The sequence below is a fragment of the Rattus rattus genome, chromosome X, assembly GCF_011064425.1.
Source record: "Rattus rattus isolate New Zealand chromosome X, Rrattus_CSIRO_v1, whole genome shotgun sequence".
NCBI classification, from domain to species: domain Eukaryota; kingdom Metazoa; phylum Chordata; class Mammalia; order Rodentia; family Muridae; genus Rattus; species Rattus rattus.
Genome location: NC_046172.1, coordinates 103,974,002 through 103,997,122, shown reverse-complemented (window position 1 = coordinate 103,997,122; position 23,121 = coordinate 103,974,002). Strand labels below are relative to the sequence as shown.

The following is a 23,121-nucleotide window of genomic DNA, read 5'->3' as shown; positions in this document are numbered from 1 at the left end:
CTTTGGAATAATTTAGCCTAATAATCTCAATTACATAGCCATGTTATCAAATGTCTTTTCCAAAATTTTGAACCTACTAATTTAGAGATTTTCTTTTTCTCTTCTTCTTTTTCCAGTATAATCAAAATTAATTTCTTTTAATTAAGTATAATTTGAATAATATAACACTAATTTTGTTTTTTTTTATTTTAAGAAATATTCAGCATCCTTAATCATCAGGGAAAGCAAATCAAAACAACCCTGAAATTCCACCCCATACCAGTCAGAATGGCTGCAAGGATGTGGAGAAAGAGAAAAACTCCTCCATTGTTGGTGGGATTGCAAGCTGATACAACCACGCTGGAAATCAGTCTGGTGGTTCCTCAGAAAATTGGACATAGAACTACCTGAGGACCCAGCTATATCACTCCTGGGCATATACCCAAAAGATGCTCCAACATAAAACAAGGATACATGTTCCACTATATTCATAGCAGCCTTATTTATAAAAAGCCAAAAGATTGAGAGAATCCAGATGTCCTTCAAATGAAGAATGGATACAGAAACGTGGTACATTTACACAATGGAGTAGTATTCAGCGATTAAAAACAATGACTTCATGAAATTCTTAGGTAAATAGATAGAACTAGAAAATATCATCCTGAGTGATCTAACTCAATCACAGAAGAACACATACGATATGCATTCACTAATAAGTGGATATTAGCCCAAAACTCAGAATACCTAAGATACAATTCACAGACCATATGAAGCTCAATGATAAGGAAGATCAATGTGTGGATGCTTCAGTCCTTCTTAGAGGGCTAACAAAAATACTCACAGCAGGATATATGGAGACAAATTTGGAATAGAGACTGAAGGAAAGACCATCCAGAGACTGTCCCCACTGGGGGATACATTTCATATACAACCACCAAAATCAGACAATATTTATATATGCAAAGAAGTGCATGCTGACAGGAGCCTGAAATAGTGATATCTTGAATTCATTCATTCCAGTTTGTATTCCTTTTACCTCCTTTTGTTGTCTAATTGCTCTGGCTAGTACTTCAAGTACAATATTGAATAGATAGGGGGAGAATGGGCAGCCTTGTCTTCTTGATTTTAGCAGGATTGGTTCAAGTTTCTCTCCTTTCAGTTTGATATTGGCTATTGGTTTGCTGTATATTCCTTTTGTCATATTTAGATATGAATCTTATATTCCTGAACTTTCCAATAATATTAAAATGGAGAGGTGTTGTATTTTGTCAAAGGAATTTTATGTATCTTCTGAGGTGTTCATGTTTTCTTTTGCTTTGAGTTTGATTATATAGTGGATTGCATCAATGGATTTCCACATATTGAACTATCCCTATATCCATGGTTAATGATCATTTTGATGTGTTCTTGGATTTTGTTTTCAAGAATTTTATTGAGAATTTTTGCATTAATATCCATGAGTGAAATTGGTCTGAAGTTTTCTTCCTTTGTTGGGTGTTTTCCTGGTTTAGGTATCAGAGGGTAGATTCTTTATTCTAGACATGAAAATTCTAGAAGGTAAAACCTATTGTGATAACTGAAACATCATGGTCATAGTCTACAGAATAACATCATTATATTTTCAGAAATACTTTTACCCAGATATCTAAAGTACTTATTGTACATTAATATGTGGAAAGGCATTAAACAATTAGGTTTATTTTGGTGTTATGAAAACCCAATCCAATGTGGCTCTTTTACTTCCCTACAGTATGTCTTTATTGCACTTTGGAAGTCCATCTTGACTGGTGAGTTTTATTGTATTTCATAGGGTTCACAGCTAGATAAAGCAATTATTACCTTTTCTCTTTTCCAGCCTATATAGTACCAAAAAGCATTATGAAACATATCCAGCATTAAAGATATTTCCAGCTAGAATGTTTATATTTTTTGTCTGATATGACAGTTGCTATCCATAGGGTCATCAGATATAGCAGGTTCTATTATGTCAAAATAGACACATTTCATCCATAACCTCTCTAGAGTGTTCATCATGGGGCCATGTTGAATTTGTGGCATCTATTGAGATGACTTGTGATTTGAAAACTTGCTGTCATTCATGTGATGAATTATGTTTGATGGTTTACTTATGTTGAATTATCCCTGTATTTCTGGTACAATTGTATTTGAATCTGTATCTGGTACTATTATAGGTGAAATGCTGGCTTCATAAAAGAGTTTGGAATTATTCTTTCATTTTTACTTTACTTTATAGCCCAATTTTAGAAGCATCAGCTTTAGTTCTAACTTAAAGTACTTGAATAATTCTTCACTGAGCTCATCTAGACCTTGACATATTTTAATTTTAAAATTTGCAATCATTTCACAATCTCATTGCTCTTTATAAGATTATTTAAATTTTCCTCATAACTTGCTTTAATTTTGATAGGCTGTATAATCTAGGAATCCACACATTTCCTATTGAATTTCTAGTTTGTTAGAACATAAGTAATTAAAGTATGTCCTAATGACTGTGTGAATTTCTTTTAAACCTGTCTTTCCTTTTACTTTTTCATAAACTTGCTAATGGTTATTAATTTTATTTATTATTCTAAAAAGTGCTCTTCATTTCATTAAAACCTTTTTATTTTTGTTTCTATTTGTTGTATTTCTCTCACAATGTAATTATTTTCTTTTGTCTCCTTCTTTTACATTTGGTATGTTCTGTTTTGTTCAGAATCATACATTCTTAGCATTATAAACTATCCTGTCAGGATGTACTTAATTTTATCTTACAGGTTTGAACATGTTCTGTTTTCATTTGCATTCAGTACCAAGAATTTTGTTTATTTCCTTGTTTACGTTTTCAATGGTCCAATAATTCTTCATTCAATAGTGTATTTTTAATTTTCCATTGATACATAAGTTTTCAGTAAATGTGATTTTTATCACGTTGATTTTTAACATTATTTCATTGTAGTCATTTGAAATACTAAAAGCTATTCCATTTTTCCTAAGACACTTTGTTTTTGTTTGAATTGCTATGGCCTCCAGATATTTAAATGACTGGCCCATGGGGAATGGCAACATAGTTGAAGATATTATCTCTATTTGTCACTGTGGAGTCATGTTTTTAGGTCTCATATATACTCAAGTTTGGCCACTGTGACACAGTCTCCTCTGCTTCCTACTGAGGAAGACAGAAAACTCTCATTTCCTCTAGCACCAAGTTTTCCATGTTTCCAACCATGACAAAAATGGACTATCGTAAATAAGACTGCTATGAGCACAGCGGAACATGTGTCTTTGTTATATGTTGGAGCATCTTTTGGGTACATGCCCAAGAGAAGTGTAGCTGGGTTCACAATTAGTACTATGTCCAATTTCTAAGGAACCACTAGACTGATTTCTAGAGTGGTTGTACCAGCTGCCAATCCTACCAACAATGGAGGAGTGCGCCTCTCTCTCCACATCCTTGCCAACATCTACTGCCACCTGAGTTTTTTTTTTTTATTTTTTTTTCTTCCATTTTTTTTAAATTGGGTACTTTTTTTTTTTTTGGTTTATTTGAACATTTCTTGGTTTTTTTAATTTTTTATTATTAACTTGAGTATTTCTTATATACATTTGGATATTTATTCCTTTCCGGTTTCGGCAACATCCCCTCCCCTCCCTTCCTTATGGTGTTCCTCCCAACCCTCCCCCATTGCTGCCCTCTCCCCAACAGTCTAGTTCACTAGGGGTTCAGTCTTAGCAGGACCCAGGGCTTCCCTTCCACTGGTGCTCTTACTAGGATATTCATTTTGCAACCCTCTGAGGTCAGAGTCCAGGGTCCAGTCCATGTATAGTCTTTGGGTAGTGGCTTAGTCCCTGGGAAACTCTGGTTGGTTGGCATTGCTGTACATATGGGGTCTCGAGCTCCTTCAAGCTCTTCCAGTTCTTTCTCTGATTCCATCAACAGGGGTCCTGTTCTCAGTTCAGTGGTTTCCTGCTGGCATACGCCTCTGTATTTGCTGTATTCTGGCTGTGTCTCTCATGAGCGATCTGCATTCACATTTTGATCATCCGTCTTGAGTTTCATTTGTTCTAGGCATCTAAGGTAATTCAAGCATTTGGGCTAATAGCCACTTATCAATGATGCATACCATGTATGTCTTTCTGTGATTGGGTTAGCTCACTCAGGATGATATTTCCAGTTCAACCATTTGCCTACAATTTCACAAAGTCATTGTTTTTGATAGCTGAGTAATATTCCATTGTGTAGATGTACCACATTTTCTGTATCCATTCCTCTGTTGAAGGGCATTTTGGGTTCTTTCCATGGCTATTATAAATAAGGCTAAGTGGAAATGAACAGTGGTTAGCCGTGTCTTTTTATATGTTGGGGCATCTTTTGGGTATATGCCCAAGGGAGGTATAGCTGGATGCTCAGGCAGTTCAATGTCCAATTTTCTGAGGAACCTCCAGACTGATTTCCAGAATGGTTGTACCAGTCTGCACTCCCACCAACAATGGAGGAGTGTTCCTCTTTCTCCACATCCTCGCCAGCATTTGCTGTCACCTGAGTTTTTGATCTTAGCCATTCTCACTGGTGTGAGGTGAAATCTCAGGGTTGTTTTGATTTGCATTTCCCTGATGACTAAAGATGTTGAACATTTCTTTAGGTGTTTCTCAGTCATTGGGCATTCCTCAGCTGTGAATTCTCTTTTTAGCTGTAACCCCATTTTTAATAGGGTTATTTGTCTCCCCGTAGTCTAACTTCATGAGTTCTTTGTATATTTTGGATATAAGCCCTCTATCAGTTGTAGGATTAGAAAAGATCTTTTCCCAATCTGTTGGTTTGCCGTTTTGTCCTAACCACAGTGTCCTTTGCCTTACAAGCTTTGCAGTTTTATGAGATCCCATTTGTCGATTCTTGATCTTGGCATAAGCCATGGTGTTTTGTTCAGAAATTTTTTCCAGTGCCCATGTGTTCCAAATACTTCCCTAGTTTTTCTTCTATTAGTTTGAGTGTATCTGGTTTGATGTGGAGGTCCTTGATCCACTTGGACTTAAGCTTTGTACAGGGTGATAAGCATGGATCGATCTGCATTCTTCTACATGTTGACCTCCAGTTGAACCAGCACCATTTGCTGAAAATGCTATCTTTTTCCATTGGATGGTTTTGGCTCCTTTGTCAAAAAATCAAGTGCCCATAGGTGTGTGGGTTCATTTCTGGGTCTTCAATTCTGTTCCATTGGTCTATCTGTCTGTCTCTGTACCAATACCATGCAGTTTTTTATCACTATTGCTCTACAATACTGCTTGAGATCTGGGATAGTGATTCCCCTGAAGTCCTTTTATTGTTGAGATAGTTTAGCTATCCTGGGTTTTTTGTTATTCAGATGAATTTTGCAAATTGTTCTGTCTAACTCTTTGAAGAATTGGATTGGTATTTTGATGGGGATTGCATTGAATCTGTAGATAAGCTTTTTTGGTAGAATGGCCATTTTACTTTTTATATTAATCCTGCCAATCCATGAGCAGGGAGATCTTTCCATCTTCTGAGATCTTCTTCAATTTCTTTTCTTCAGAGTCTTGAAGTTCTTATTGTACAGATCTTTCCTTGCTTGGTTAAAGTTTTAGGTACTTTATATTATTTGGGTCTATTATGAAGGTGTCATTTCCTATTTTCTTTCTCGCCACCTGAGCTTTTTTGATCTTAGCCATTCTGACTGGTGTGAGGTGGAATCTCGGGGCTGTTTTGCTTTACATTTCCTAATGACTGAGGATGTTGAACATTTCTTTAGGTGCTTATCAGACATTCGATATTCCTTAGTTGAGAATTCTTTTTTTTTTAGCTCTAGACCCCACTTTTGAATAGGGTTATTTGGTTCTCTGGTACTTCTTGAGTTCTTTGTATATATTAGATATTAGCCCTTTATTGGATATAGGCTTGGTAGAGATCTTTTCCCAATCTCTTTTTTGCTGTTTTGTCCTAATGAATATGGCCTTTGCATTACAGAAGCTTTGCAATTTTATGAAGTTCCATTTGTCTATTCTTCATGTATTAGTCCACTTATGAGTATTATTTGTCCATTTTATCTATCCTAACTTATTTTAATTTTAAATATATACTTTTGTCAAATGTTAGAATTGTGACATGTGCTCATTTGCTAGCTCTTCTTGTTTTACAAACATTTGCATGCCAATTCACCCTAAAACAGTCTTTATCATTGACTTCTTAGGGCTAACATAATTGAAAAAAAAATAACATTCTGTTTGTCCATACAGTCTGCTACTTGGTGTGTTATTATTGGGAAATTGAGACAATTAACTATCACAGATACTTTACAATACTGGGTTTTAACTCTTGTTATTTTGTTTATTTCATAGTTTTTGGTACTTTGGTACTCTTTTGTTTAACTAGTGTTCCAATATCACATTTCTTTGTAAACTCTTGGGTGTGTTTATCTCTCTTCAGCCAGTAGTGTTTGTTCTAATATTCACCTGTATTGTTTTACTGGTCAAATTTTTTTAGCCTGTTCTAATCCTGGAAGAGATTTTGTTTCCTTCAATTTTAAAAGATAATTTTTGATGAATAAAATAGTCTGGAAAGACAGCTATAGTGTTTTATTACTTGGAGCATTTGTTCCCCTGCTCTTAAGGATTTTTCTTTTCATTGAAATATCAGCAGTGTGATAGATCAATCTTTGTATGTGACTTATCTCTTTCTACTTTAAAGCTTTCAGTATCTGTTCTTTATTTTGAATGTTCCTATTTTCTACAATTGATGTCAATCTTCTAGTCTAATCCTAATATTATCTAATGTATAATAAATTTTAATTATGTCTTTTAATGAATAACACTTTCTCTACATTTAGAAAACTTTATTCTTTAATTCTACTAATGCTATTGTTGTCTTCACACTTAATGAGGTTAGACTTCTTTTTAAATGTAATTTATACATCTTATCATTTCTTGGTGTAAAAATGATCTCACTAATCTGTTTATGATTTTATATTGATTTATCATTTTCTTTAATGGAATTATCCATTTTCTACATATCAAGTAACTGATTAACAAATAATTAACTTTGTGTAAAAAATAAGGCTATATTGTTTTCATTTGAAAAAATAAAATCAATTAATTTTATCATTATTAACATTATTTTTAACCTAAAGAAAATAATTTAACTTGTATACCACTTCTATTGTCTAGTTTTATTTGCCAGACATTGGAAATTTCTAATTCAAACTTCTCTCAATATTCCCAAATCACAGACAAATCTGTTCATTTAATATAGCTTTTTTCTCTTTTACTGAAGTTTGCCTTCTCAACTATAACACTGAAGGAATTCACAATTGATAACGGATACCCTGGCAGTCATTTAAGTCAGTAGACTTCTATGCTTGCAGTGCTGAAGGCTTATAAAGTCTCTCCAACACCGATACTATAGTAATTTACATTTTTACTCTAAAGTTATAAGAGACTCTTGTTTCAAATCAATTTAGTGTGTCTGTGTAATATTGAATTGCATATCTTTCAATTCACTTAATGTGCTTCTTTTTAAATTAAATAATGATTATATTGGCCTTTGGCAAATAAACTCTAACTTCATTTATGTGGACTCTATTCTCACTTTTCAAACTAAGTTATTATTACTGAACTACCTTAATTATTTTTAATTAGAATTATATTGGGGGCTAAAAAATGGCTCAGAAGATAAGAGCATACTCTTTTGAGGACTGGAGTTTAGTTCACAGCACTCAAACAGAGTGGTCATGTAACGCCCGCATTAGGCAACATGAAGCTATGAATTGTAGGCACCTGCACTGGGATGCATAGGAATACAGACATTATTAAAAATAAAAAATAAATCTTAAAAAACATGTTTTCTATTCATCTATAGCTATAGAAGTGTGATCAATTCAAAATGAAATATTCCAGAAATTAAAAGAAATTAAAGGAACCATTTGTTACCATTAATCATCATTAAATACTCACTGATTTATGTTACTCTTTGTTCCTAATACCTCACAATTGCAATACATGAATTAAAGAGTATTTCAGAATTTAATGTGAACAAATACTACTTTCAAATTTATACTCTACTACAATGTTGTGTCTAAAGACATACACAACTTAGAAAATGAAAAATGATAATTTTTAATTAAAAAAACTACATTCATAGAAACATATTACAAAGGCTGAATACATAGTCTAGATTTACATTGCTGGTGGTTTTCAACATCATATTCAAAGACAAGGAAATCATCTAAAGTATTTTCAGGAGTGAAATGGTATTACATATCAGTAATATTTATATTTATGTGCTATCTAATTTGATATACATTGGCATCACCATGTTAATTTCAGAAGATAAAAAAAATCTTATTTTAATCACCATCCTTGGAAGGAGAAAGATGGATAGAGATATACAGAACACAAAACTGGAAAACATAATGAAAAATAATAAAGATAGATTGCACATAGAGAGAAACCAACCAAAACCACCTAAACAACTTACATTTCCAAAACATATGTGCTACCACCATTTCAGGGCACAAAGACACTTATAGATAATTGTGCAGGAGGGTACTTGTTATTAAGTAATTGTCTCATCATTTGGTAATATATAATCATTTTTTTAGCAAATTAAACTGTCTGTAAACTAAACTAGATACCGTTTTATATTCCCAAAAATATAGTATAGACAAGTTCGACATTAGGAATGGTATCTATGGTGTGTGTTAAGCATAACTAGAAGACTAGAAGATGACAACAGAATTTCATGAAGGAAATCACACTGATTGGCAGACATTACAGGTATAGATATTTCAGCTAGATAAAGCAATATAGAAAACAAGAAGTTAGAAATAAAATAAGTTATGCTATAAATTGTTATTTTACAAAGGCATTACAAAATGGAGAATCACCTCTCTATTACATACTTTAAAAGTTACTCTGATATTAATGATAAAATAGGATAAGTTCTATGATGTGAATAAGAGTAGTATTTAAGTAATGGCATTTATATTTATTTAGAAAATATATAACAAATAATCTTATGGCCCTAATTAGTGATATAAATTTTAAAAAGACTTAAACTTATTATTTAGGTCCCAGTCAAAGAAGACAGGCAAATATATAATTTAAATATGCAATCTCTCAGACATTTTAACAGCAAAGCAGACAGAAACACAATCCTCTTATGAGGTTTCATATAAGAATCATGATCATTTACTACTGGATATTATCAAAGTTTAGTTTAGTACATGATATTACATGGGCTTATAAAGAACTTAGTGCCTTATTGCAGTGCCTAAATCCATACACTGTTTGTTATCATGATGATATGCTGCTAATTAGGATAATTAGAGGACAAATAAGATACATTTTTAATTGTCAAAACAAAGATAATACAGTGACATAGATTTCACAATAATTAGATATAATGTATTTTTATTCACTGTATCATGAGCTTGTAGACTCATAGAATTCATACTTTTCAAACTGTGGAATTAAAAGCAGTCTGTGGACTTCTTGATTATCTACCAGGAAATAAAATTAATCAATAGACTTTCTCTTCTGCTAGCAATGTTTTTAAGACATGTTTTTTTTGGTTTAAAAAATGAAATGGAAGATAGAATGATACAGGATTGTGTTTATGAATCACCTTCAGTTTAAATAAAACTAGCCTGTTAGCATTTCAAGCATCAGTGTACCCATTAGCATTTCCATGTAATTCTATGCATATACCTAGATAGAAATCACCCATTCTAAGCTTATTCATAGAAATGACTTACTGCATGTCAGAAAGTACACAACTCTCCCATGTAGCATACACAAAAATCAATTTTGATTAACAAGAGCCTTACCATGCAATGGGGAGTACAAAGTTTCTATTTGAAAAGATTTTCCTGCTATTAATTTTAATATGGAACAACAAGAAATATCACTAACATGAAGAAAACATGTATTCAGACAAAAATGCCAACCTATACACATATATACACACCTGGATGAGAAGAGTAAAATATCCTTTAGACAGATCATTCAAATATTATCTCGACAGTGGCAGGATTTGACGGTTTATTTTCTGAATAATATTTTTGTTTAGAAGAATTCATGTAGTCTGAATAGGAATCAAGATGTTTTAATTGTCACAGTCTTTTCACTATGTACATGTTTAATTTACTCTTCTTGTTTTTAAAAATTAAGAGAAAGCCATAGATACCAAAGGAATGGACTTTTCTATATTTTGAAAACACTGGAAATATATATATTAGATTACAATGATCCTTAATGAAAACTCCAATTCAGCGCAATTAGGTATGTTACTACCTCTCAACCAGACAAAGAGAGATTTGTCATTTGAAATCAATTGTGTTGGTTTTTTTCTCACAAGATTTTGAGGACATTTCCTTTTAAAAAACTTATTTATGACCTATGATTCTTAGATCATTTAAAATTGTGTCAAGTTTATATGAGTCTAGGTTTTCAGCTTTAGAGTGCTGTCTTCTAACTTCATGTCAGACTGCATGTATTATAATCTAATTTCAAGTTAAATTCTGGTCAGATTTGCTAGTTTATCTTATGCTACCTCCAAAATGCCTGAGAAATGTTGACTGATATACAATAAATAATAGATATTCAATCAAGTTTCACATATTTTCATTAAAGTTTTCATTATAATTACTAATTTATTTAAGGTTAGATGATTGATGCAGCAGAGCTTTGTACATTTACTAATATTTTCTAATTATTTCACTGTGCTGGGTTAATAATCATAATGTCATAAATACATTTAGAATAGAGAAAATGTCAGTTACATCTGTGTTCTTTTTATGTATCTATTAGCACTTAAAATACATTTCCTTTTCTAAGTTTTGATTGGTTAAAGAGGTATTAATTTTATCTAGTAAAGAAAAATATAACTCTATTTCTTGTTCATTAATTCATTAACTTTTTAAAGGAGACATTCTTTGCTGAACGGGAACCAAGATTATTATATAGGTAAAACCCTTACTATAATCTTGTTCTTGTTGGGGTAGCAGATTTAAAATAAATCATATTTCAACATTAAAATAAATTAATATAAAATGGGTACTGTACTCTTCTTCCCCCAAAAATGGAAACAACATATATTAATTTCATTCTTTGAGAGTAATCTTGAGGTGAGAAGTTACTTTAAAATATCGGCCCTTTATACTGAAGTAAAAGTATACTTGATATTGGAAAAGGTATTTGAACTTATAAGGGAGATTTTTTTGAGTAGAAAAAAATAAAAGGTGAAAAATTGATAGACTGTTCAAATAATAGAGGGAAATAACAGAACAAAACAAGATATAACAGGAACTCATGCTCTACTATGTTCATAGCAGCCTTATTTATAATAGCCAGAAGCTAGAAACAGCCCAGTCGTCCTTCAACAGAGGAATGGATACAGGAAATGTGGTACATCTACACAACTGAGTACCGTATTGTGGATGCTACAGTATTACTCTGTAGGGAGAAGAAAATAATCTCTGGGAAATAGAGGGAAAGAGGGAATTGGGAGAGAGATAAGAGGGAGAGGGGCGAAAGGGGGGGCAGTTCAGATATGGGATGATATGGGGCAGAAGTACAGAGGTTCAAGAATTTGAAGATAGTTGTGTAGCAGTAGGGGAGGAGGAACAGGGTGTAGCCACTAGAAAATCCTAGATACCAGGACCCAAGATATTCCCAGAACCCAACCAGGAGGACTTTAGCTAAAATACCTAACAAAGAGGAGATAGAACCTGCAGAGACCATATCTGGTGGAGAGGCATAGCCTTCAGTTGAGGGATGGGTCACCCACCCATCTCAAAAATATTAATCCAGAATTCCTCCTGTCAAAAGGAAATACAGGTGCCAAGAGTGGAGCATAGGTTGAAGGAAAGACCATCCAGAGACAGCCCCACCTAGGGCTACATCCTGTCCACAGACACAAACTCAGACACTATTGCTGATGCCAGGTACTTATTGACAGGAGCTCAGTATATCTGTCCCCTGAGAGGTTCTGCCAGAGCCAGACCAATACATATGTGGATGTACACAGCCAAACATTGGAGCACGGGTTCCCCAGTGGGGAAGTTAGGACAGTGACTGCAGGAGTTGAAGGGGTTTGTAACCTCATAGGAAGAACAATATTATAAACCAACCAGACTAAAAGCTCCTATAAAAGAGTACACAGGAGTGACACATGGCTGCAATTGAATATGCAGCAGGGGATTGTCTTATCTGGGAATCACTGGAGGGAGCCCCCTTGGCCAGGTGTGGAGGATTAATGACCCAGATATGGCAATGCTAGGCACTGAGTGGGTGGTGGGTAATTAGGGAGCAGCCTCATAGGTCAGGGAGGGGAGGAGGAAGGAGGATAGGGAGGCTTGTAGAGGGAATCTTGAAGGGGATAACATATGAAATATAAATAAATAAAAGAAACAATAAAGACAGAAGATAATGTAGTCTAGTAGGTATAAAAAGAATTAAGCCTAAAATCGTTTTTTTTTTTCAATTCAATGTATTTTCATTCCTTGAAATTAGAGCAGTTGAATTCATGTGGTTAACTATTTTTTCTTCCTTCCTTCCTTCTTTCCTTTTCTTTCATTTTACCTCCAAATTTTATTCTGCTCCCAGTCACCCACCCTGAGAGAGTTGCACATCCTTCTCCTTCCCCTGCACTGCCCTCCCCCATATCCACAAGGATGTTCCAACCTCACCCATCCCACCAGACCTTTAAACTTCCTGGGGCCTCCAGTCTCTTGAAGATTAGGTGCATCTTCTCTGACTGAACCCAGACCAGGAGTCCTCTGCTGTACATGTGTTGGAGGCCACATCTCAGCTGTTGTATGCTGCCTGTTTAGTAATCCAGTGTCTGAGAGAACTTGGGAATCCAGGTTAATTGAGACTGCTGGTCATACTACAGGGTTGCCTTCATCCTAAGCTTCCTCTAGCTTTTCCCTAATTCAACCAGAGTGGTCAGCAGCTTCTGTACATTGGATGGGTGCACATATCTGCTTCTGAATGTTTAAGCTGCTTGTTGGGTCTTTTGGAATGCATTCATGATAGATCCGTTTTTTTGTGAGTGTACTGTAGCCTTGGGAATGGTGTCAGGTCTTGGGGCCTCCTGTTGATCTTTGGGCCTGTAGGTGGACTTTCTTTTCCTTAGGTTCTTCTCCATTTCCATCCCTTCATTTCTTTCAGACAGGAAGAATGATGGGTCAGAGCTTTGGCTGTAGGATAGCAACCCCATCTCTTACTTGATGCCCTATCTTTTTGCTGAAGTTGGATTCAATAAGTTCCCCCTCCCAACTGTAGAACATTTAATTTATGGTCGCCCTGCCTTTGAGTCCTGAAAGTCTCTCACTTCCCAGGTCTCTGGTATATTCTAAAGGTTCCTCCCAACCTTCTTCCTCCTGAGGTCACCTGTTTTTATTCTTTCTGCTGGCCCTCAGGGCTTCAGTCCTTTTCCCCCATCCAATACTAGATCATGTTCCCCTAACCCCCAAACTCTATCTCCTTTCCCTTCCTTGTCTTTCCCTCCCTCCCTCCTTGTGGTTGTTTTCTTCTCCTTCCAAAGTGGAACTGAGGCATCCTTACTTGGGACCTTCAACTTGTTGACCACTTTGATTTCTGTGAACTGTATCTTGGGTGTTATTTACTTTTGATTTTTTTTTTTTTTTGGCTAATGCCACTCATTAGTGAATTTTGGGCCTGAGTTACCTCACTCAGGATGACATTTTCTAGTTTAATCTGTTTGCCTGCAAAAACTCAGGATGTCTTTATTCTTAATAGCTGAGTGTATTCCATTGCATACATGTTCCACATTTTCTTTTTCCATTCTTCTGTCCTGGGACATCTGGGTTGTTTCCAGCTTCTGGCGATCACAAATTTGGCCACTATGAACATAGTGGAACATGTACCCCTGTGGCATGATGGGCCATCTTTGGGGTACATTCCCAAGAGTGGTATTTCTGGTTCTTTAAGTACGTCTATTTCCTGTTTTCTGAGGAACCTCCAAATTGATTTCCATAGTGGTTGTACCGGCTTGCAATCCCACCAGCAATGGGGGAGTGTTCCTCTTTCTCTACATCCTTGCCAACATGTGTAGCCACCCGAGTTTTTGATCTTAGCCATTCTGACTGGTGTAATGTGGAATCTCAGGGTCTTTTTGGAATTTGAACATTTCTTTGGGTGCTTCCCAGCTTAGCACAGGGGCAATATCGTAGCCATTGAGGTTTTTCCAAGGTGAGATTATTGCTAATTGAAAACTTTAGGTGCTTCCCAGCCATTTGAGACGGCTCTATTGTGAATTCTTGGTTTAGTTCTATACCCCATTTTTTAAATTGGGTTGTTTATTTTGGGGGGGTTAGCTTCTTGAGTTCTCTATGTATTTTGGATAATAGCCCTCTATCAGATGTCGGGTTAGTGAAGATTTTTTTTTCCAAATCTGTAAGATGCTGATTTGTCTTATTATTGACTATGTCATTTGCCTTAGAGAAGCTTTCCAGTTTCATGAGATACCATTTATCAATTCTTGATCTTAGAGCATGAACCACTGGAGTTCTGTATATGAAATTTCTGCCTGTGCAGATTCAGTGTATCTGGTTTTATCTTGAGGTCCTTGATTCACTTGGACTTGAGCTTTGTGCATGGTGCCAAATGTTGGTATATTTTCATCTTTCTACATACAGACATCCAGTTAGACTAGCACTATTTATTGAAGATGCTTTCTTTTTTCCATTGTATATATCTGGCTTCTTTGTCAAAGAGCAAGTGTGCATAAGTGTGTCGTTTTATTTCTGAGTCTTCAATTCTATTCCATTGATCAACCTGTCTGTCTCTGTTCCAATACCATGCAGTTTTTTTATAATTATTGCTCTATAATAGACCTTGAGGACAGAGATGATATTCCCTCAGCTGTTGTTTTATTGTTAAGAATTATTTTTGCTATTTGGATTATTTTACCTTTTCTGATGAATTTGAGAATTGCTCTTTCCATGTCTTTCAAGAATTCTGTTGGGATTTTGATGGGGATTGCATTGAAGCTGTAGACTGCCTTTGGTAGGAAGGTCATTTTTACTATGTTAATTCTGCCAGTTCATGAGCATGGGAGATCTCTCCATTTTCTAAGATCTTCTTCGATTTCTTTCTTGAGAGACTTAAAGTTCTTATCATAAATATACTTTACTTGTTTGTTTAGATTTACCCCAAGATATTTTATATTATATGTGGCTATTGTGAGGGGAATTGTTTCTCTAATTTCTTTCTCAGCCTGTTTATCATTTGTAAAATGGAAGGTTACTGATTTAAGTTAATTTTATATCCAGTCACTTTGCTGAAGTTGCTTATCATTTGGAAAATTAATGTGGTAGAATTTTTGGGGTGGAAACTGAACAACACTGTACTCAGTGATAATTTAATCAAGGATGAAATAAAGGAAAGAATTAAAGACTTTCTGGAATTTAATGAATATTTTGATACATCATACCTAATCTTACAGGATACAATGAAAGCAGTGCTAAGAGGAAAATTCATAGCACTAAGTGTACTGGTTAATAAACTAGAAATATCTTATACTGGCAACTTAACAGGACACATGAGAGCTCTAGAATAAAAAGAACCAATCTCATCCAAGAGTGCAGAATCCAGTAAATAGTCAAACTCAGAGATAAAATCAACCAAATTGAAACAAAGGGAGCAGTACAAAGAATCAACAAAACTGAAAGCTTTTTCTTTGAGAGAATCAACAAGATAGATAAACCTGTAGCCAAACTAACTAAAGGGCCCAGATGAAGTATCCAAATGAACATAATCAGAAAGGAAAAGGCAGACATAACAACAGAAACCTAGGTAGTTCAAAAAAAACCATCAGAGGGGTTGGATTTAGCTCAGTGGTAGAGAGTGCAACCAAGGCCCTGGGTTCGGTCCCCAGTTCAAAAAAACAAAACAAAAAACAAAAAAAAAATCAGATCCCAGGGGATAAGCCTATACTCAAAAGAAAGAGAAAATCTTGGTGAAAATGGATGATTTTCAGACAGATACCAATATTAAAAGTTAAATCAAAGCAGGTAAACTTTCAAAACAGGCGCATATTCCACAAGGAAATAAAAGAAGTTAATAAAACTTCCCAACCAAAAAAAGTCTAGGGCCAGATGAATTCAGTTCAGAATTCTACCAGTCCTTCAAAGAAGATCTGATACCAATATTCCTCAAACTATCTCATAAAATAGAAACGGAAGGAACACTACCTAATTCATTCTATGAAGCCACAATTTCTCTGATACCTAAACCACACAAGGACCCTATCAAAAAGGGAAAACTTCAGACCAATCTCACTTATGTATATCGATGCAAAAATACTCAATAATATTCTTGCAAACTGTATCCAAGAGCACATCAAAATGATTAGTCACCATGATCAAGTAGGCTTCATCCTAGGGATGCAAGGTTGGTTCAATGAAAGAAAATTCGTTAACATAATCCACCATATAAACAAAGTAAAAGATAAAAAATCACATGATAATCTCCTTATTTACAGAAAAATCATTTGACAAAATACAACACCACTCCATGTTAAAAGTATTGGAGAGATCAAGAAATCAAGGTCCATACCTAAACATAATAAAAGCAATTTACTGCAAACCAACAGCCAATATCAAATTAATTGGAGAGCTATTTAAAGCAATCCCACTAAAATCTGAGACAAGGTAGGGATGCCCACTTGCCCCATATCTTTTTCAATATACTACTCAAAGTGATAAATAGAACAATAATACAATAAAAAGAGATCAAGGGGACACTGATTGGCAAAGAGGAATTAAAGCTATCACTATTTTCAGATGATATGATAGTATACATTTTGTGATCAAATGTTAAGTGTATACCTTTAGCGATAGAGGGTGAACATGTTAATTTGAAAGGAAGACTAAAGGTAGGTGAGATAAATTGACAAAAAGTAATGTACTCTGGAACTGCTTTAGCATAACCATAGGAGAATATATATTGGAGTTCTTTGATACTTATCTGTATTACTATGAAATCTTTCCTTAAAAATGTATAAGCATATATTTAAATTTTAGTATATCTATACATTTGTCCAAATCAATCCCACTGTGGGACTTCATGGACAAAAGCTTGTGATCCTCGAATCCTGTTGGCTTGCTTCATATTTTTTTTTGGATTTATTGTTTAATTAATTTTTTTATATAAAAAGACTTCAGTCACTGCATCTATCACTTTAAAGATATTGTTTTGCACCTAAAAACCTTCCCATTCCATTTTTTTTTATTATTATTAACTTGAGTATTTCTTGTATACATTTCAAGTGTTATTCCCTTTCCCGGTTTCCGGGCAAACATCCCCCTCCCCCTTCCCTCTTCTTTATGGGTGTTCCCCTCCCCATCCTCCCCCCTTTGCCGCCCTCCCCCCCACAATCCCGTTCCCTGGGGGTTCAGTCTTAGCAGGACCAAGGGCTTCCCCTTCCACTGGTGCTCTTACTAGGCTATTCATTGCTACCTATGAGGTCAGAGTCCAGGGTCAGTCCATGCATAGTCTTTTTAGGTAGTGGCTTAGTCCTGGAAGCTCTGGTTGCTTGGCATTGTTGTACATATGGGGTCCTTGGCCCTTCAAGCTCTTTCTAGTTCTTTCTCTGATTCCTTCAACGGGGTTCTCAGTTCAGCGGTTTGCTGCTGGCATTCGCCTCTGTGTTTGCTCTATTCTGGTTGTGTCTCTCAGGAGCGATCTACATATTTTTTTGACATAAAATTATCAAAATGTTTTCTCTCACACTTAGTTGTTACTCAGGTACAAACATTATATGTTATCACATAAACTTTTCTTTTAAAATAAAGAGATCTCATTAATAATGCTACTATTGAAAATGTTGGATATTTGCCTATAGGCAATTTCTTGATAATAATTCATAATAGTTTTCAATGATTTTCAAAATCAAATAGTGGCACGTTTTCAACACTGTTTTTGAGTAAGTAATAATGTACTAATTTATAAAAATTCTGCAACTTGGAATACATATCTAGTGCTTTAGTTATTTTCCTGATAGAAACCAGGACATCCACAGGAATGATTTGAAGAATGCACTCCTTCCTTCTATACCAGTGTTTCCCCTAAATTACACTTCTGCTCTGTTACTGAATTTTATACTTTGTAAGCTGTATCCTGAAAATTCAGGCTATGACACTTAGGATGTCACTAAGGTCCTAGATTGATACCTTTAGTTCTTTATACCATGAGTCCAAATACTTGCAAGAGCGACGCCTAAATAATGCTTGCTCCTAAGTCAATTATTTGAAAATAGAACCCATAATGTGAGAGATTTATTGTGATACTTTTAACTTCTCAGAGTGAATTGAAGTGTTTTAGCATCTGTAAAATTGACTGATAGTTCTCATACTGCCAGCAGTTCTACAGAGAATAAGACTTTTATGTTCAGAAAAGCAGCAAGGTCAAATAACTACAAAAGGTGAACTGGAAATGCTACCTCTGATTTTGCTGAAATACTGAAAGCAGCTTACATAAATGTGTTGCTTCAAAGAAGCAATTGTATGTGATGAGAAAGAAAATGTTGACAGAAACAGAGAAAGAACACATATATTCACAAGGTCCTTGTTTGAATAAATAAATTATTGCAAATTAATTTAGATATTATAGGTAATGTCTTAATATTTTAATATAGGAAAAGTACATTACTTTATAAGTTTCATTTTGGCAAGTGCAAAAATATGCTGCTCTATATAAGGAACCTACTACAGAAGACCATACTAGTCTAAACTGACTGATTATTTAATATTCTTTGCATATAGTTAGACTGTTTCATCATTTGATATAATTGAAACTACACTGTCAAATTTGTATGAGAAATTCCTTCAAGTGGACCTTCAAGTTTAGATTCTTCCTACTCTTAAAATCTTTTGTGAATACCTGGAATTTTCTCTTATAAATAACTGGTAACTTGATCAATTTTTTACTCTAAGAATTAAAAAATTGAACCCTTATGTACTTGTCTCTACTACAACAAATATTTTTTCTAGTGAAGTATTATTCATTATTAGCATGTAGTCAACAATTATTTGATGTGGGTTTATTATTACTTTGTAAGTAAATTATGGATTCAATTTCACCAGCAATATAATTTTTAAAAGTCTCACCTAAATTCTCTTTATTCTTTTCATGAGTTATTAGGTTAAACAGTAATGACTCTTTTGTAATATTCTTAATCTCATCAGGTAGACACATGTTATATTGTATGAGGTAATTGTTGATAGATAAATTTGTCCATTCACTCGATTCCGATTCCCATGATATTCCAATAATTGCATTGCACATTAGTAAGATTCAAGATAGACCTGTGGGGCTCCTCTACTGAGAGTTTTAATTAAATTTGTTCTAAATTAAAACAACCTTTGCTACAACACTTGTCAGACTAGCTTCACAGGCTTGCTTGGGACATAGAAGGCAATCTATGATCAGTTGAAGCACAACAGGAATCAGGAACTAAGCAGTAAGCAGTAAACATAATGATTCACTTGGAGGAAATTTATGACACACACAACACCTGGAATTAAGATAAAGAAAAAGTAGTGATATGGGAGGATTATGGGTTAGTACATAACATTGGGACAAAAATAAAATTGGCATAGTCTCAGAATGCAATTATAAGCTTCCCCTGCAATGAAACCAACATATAAAAGAAGAAAAGTCAAATAGACCACAAAATCAATAAAGTTATACCTTATTAATGTCAGATTTTTTGATTCTGTCTTAAAGGGTTTAAACATATTCGTTTTCTATCTATCTATCTACCTACCTACGTACCTACCTACTTATATCTATATCTATATATATTGACCTACCTATCACTTATTCTCCTCGTTCTATATTATCTTCTGATCACAATTTCCCCTCATTCTTATCCTACCACACCTCCTGAATCGGATCCACTCCTCCTTTCATTCCTTTAACAAAAAAAGAGCAAACCTCTTAGGTATATTAACTAAGCATGGCACAAAAAGTTACAAGAATATTAGGCATGAATCCTCATATCAAGGTTGAATATGGATGGGTGTAAAGCTGAACAAGTAATTCTTTGGCCACTCTCACAATTTCTGTACTGCTTTTACCCTAGTTTATCTTGTAGCCAGGACAAACTAGGTGGTAGGTTTTGCGTCTGAGTTAATGATCTAGTCCCATTACAGGAAGCCTTGTCTAGTTACAATATTAGGCTGGTTAAGGCTCCATATATCTGATTACTAGGAGCCTTCCATAGGGTTACCCTTGCTTATATTGTTGAGTGTCTACTGTATTACATTTTCACATTGTTCCCCCAAATGATCCCAAATTCCAGTTGTCTTTCCCAGTACTCTTACCTTCTCTCTCCTACCTGATGTTTTTTAGCATGATTATCCTTTACTTTATAGCTAATATTCACTTATAAGTGAGTGAATGCTGTGTTTGTTATTCTGTGTGTGAATTATCTCAGTGAGGATGATTTTTTTCTCTAGTTTTATCCATTTGTCTGCTAATGTTGTGATGCCATTCATTTAACAGCTGAGTAACAGTCCATTGTTAAAATGTACCAAATTTTGTTTATCTATTTTTCTGGTGAGGAGCATGTAGGCTGTTTCCAATTTTTGCCTATTATGAAAGAAGCTGCTATGAACATAATTGAGCAAATGTAAGATCTAGCATTTTTGTCTATATTTCCAGTAGTTATATAGCTAGGTTGTGAGGAAATTGTTTCCCAATTCTCTGAGGAACTGCCATACTGATTTACATAGTAGCTAGACAAATTTTCACTCCCACCAGCAATGAAGGAGTATTCTTCTTGCTCTACCAAAATGAACTGTCACTTGGCATAAATATTTATAAAAATAATTATGTGTGAGCTCTTATCATTTGTTGATACAAGCTCATAACAGAAGTATTTTTGTAATTTAATTATTCCATGTTTTCATTTTCTTTGCTTGGCTCTGTAAAATTATTCTCAATAAAAAGAACTTTTATTTAAATTATACTAATGTATGAATGTATAGTATGTATATACTAATGTGTGAATGCATCATTAGGGATAATTCATTATATTTTCAGACAAGTTTTTATTCAGGCAGCATAAAAAATGACTCTTAGCTTAATCTAAAAATTATAAATTCAAAAATGTGATTTTTCTTGACTAATATTCTGTTTGGGAATCCTGTCCTGGTTATATATCAATCAATAGTATATGCTAGCAGGTTATGCTTCCAAATAAGTTTGCTTGATTCATATACAATCAATATGGAAGAATATTTCATACTTTCCTTTTCTGCGTAAAGTATTTTATTTAGGAAAATAAAAACATTAAATTAATTTAAAGAATTCTAGGGGAAAGCAATAAAGAAAAATATATCTGCTAGGAGGTCCACATTGTAATTGTAACACTAAGGACCATAAAATAGAAGTATCTATGTTAAATAATGAACGTCTGTCATAAAAACACAAGATGACAACAACAACAAAAGCAGAAACTAAATAATTCCAATGAGTTATTTGTCTGGACCAAGTATTTTAAAAATAGTTCTAAACTTGTTTATTTATGTGTGGGCTATATGTTATTATTATCTTACATGTTACTGTTGTCTTAGTCATTCAACTGGGTTTGGAATTAAAGGTATGAATTTTATGTAGACAAAATGATTGAAGTTGTCTCTTTCACCTCAGGCATATTACATTACATAGAAAATACTGGACATACATATCTTCCCCCGACTCCCACATACATGCTTAGCAATTCTGGATTAAATGAAAATGTGGATGAAATCAGATAATTAAATTCTTTTCCATATTTCCTCCTTTGTTTATAAACTTTAAACAGTAGATATGCATGTGTAAGAGATACTGAGAGTAACTGTAGTGATATCTAAATATGTGTTCAAGATATTAAAGAAAGCAATTTTAGAGAATCATTTTGTAAAGTATATTAGGTACTATGAGTTGAATCACATTCTTCTCAAATTCATCTGTTGAAGTTGTGTTGAAATCCCAGTGTAATTGTAGATGAAGATAGTGTCTTCAGGATGTAATTAAGGTTAAAAAAGTCACACAGGAAAATTTAAATCCAATATAACTGATAAACTTCTTTAAAAAAAGCAAGAAAATTAAATCCCTTTAAATTCCAAGTAGGGGCAGAGAAAGACCATATGAGGATGCAATAAGAATCAGTCTTTTACAATCAAGACAGCTCTCATCAGGATTAGAATTGCCAAGCATTTTAAGCATGAAATGCTATTGTCTAAGCCACCCAAATCTTTATTATTCTTTTATAGCAGTGTAGACTACCTAATAAAATAGTTTAGATAGGCTATAACTCTGTTAAAGAAAGACACACACACACACACACACACACACACACACACAGAGAGAGAGAGAGAGAGAGAGAGACAGAGACAGAGACAGAGACAGAGACAGATGGAGAAAAGAGAGAGACAGAAAGACACACCTCTATTTTCTCTCTCTCTCTCTCTCATACACACACACAGAGAGAGAGAGAGAGAGAGAGAGAGAGAGAGAGAGAGAGAGAGAGAGTGAGAGAGAGAGAGAGAGAGAGAGAGATTTCCTAAGTTGTCCAATGTGGTAAGACATATACAGGACATCACTTTTGATGTGTGCTGGGTATATACGTGAACCTCAAACTGTCTTTCCATTTCTGTGCAGGTAGACAGACACGAAAGTCTCAGAAATTATTCTGTATCTCGGGTATTTGACTTAGAATTACTGTCTTCTCAATAAAACGTAGCCAAAGTCCTATTGTCTGAAAAAGGAAAATGTTTTAAGTGAGGGCTTTTATTTGCAACATATTTTTATTGATTCTTTGGGAATTTCACACCATGCACCCTAACAACATTCACTGCCAAGTCATACCATATCTGCCACAAACCCTTGTGAACCCCTCTAAAATAAAAAAGAATATTAAATAATAAAAACAATAAAGGTGATTTTGTATTATCTATGTACTCATTCGCCCAATTCTCTGTAGCCTGACTTTTAAATAGTAAGAAGTTGTTTATCTCTTCTTGACCTTTCGGTTAAGATCAAATGAAATGAGCTGTTCTCCCTCCTATACCTTGATCAGAAGCCATCCACTGTGGTGAGATAACCTCTGGTGGC

At 34.4% G+C, this 23,121-nt stretch overlaps 1 pseudogene; it reads left to right on the top strand.

Moving 5' to 3' along the window:
- The first annotated feature begins 14,163 nt into the window (after positions 1-14,163).
- LOC116889564 lies at positions 14,164-14,295 on the top strand (annotated as a pseudogene).
- Positions 14,296-23,121: the final 8,826 nt, after the last annotated feature.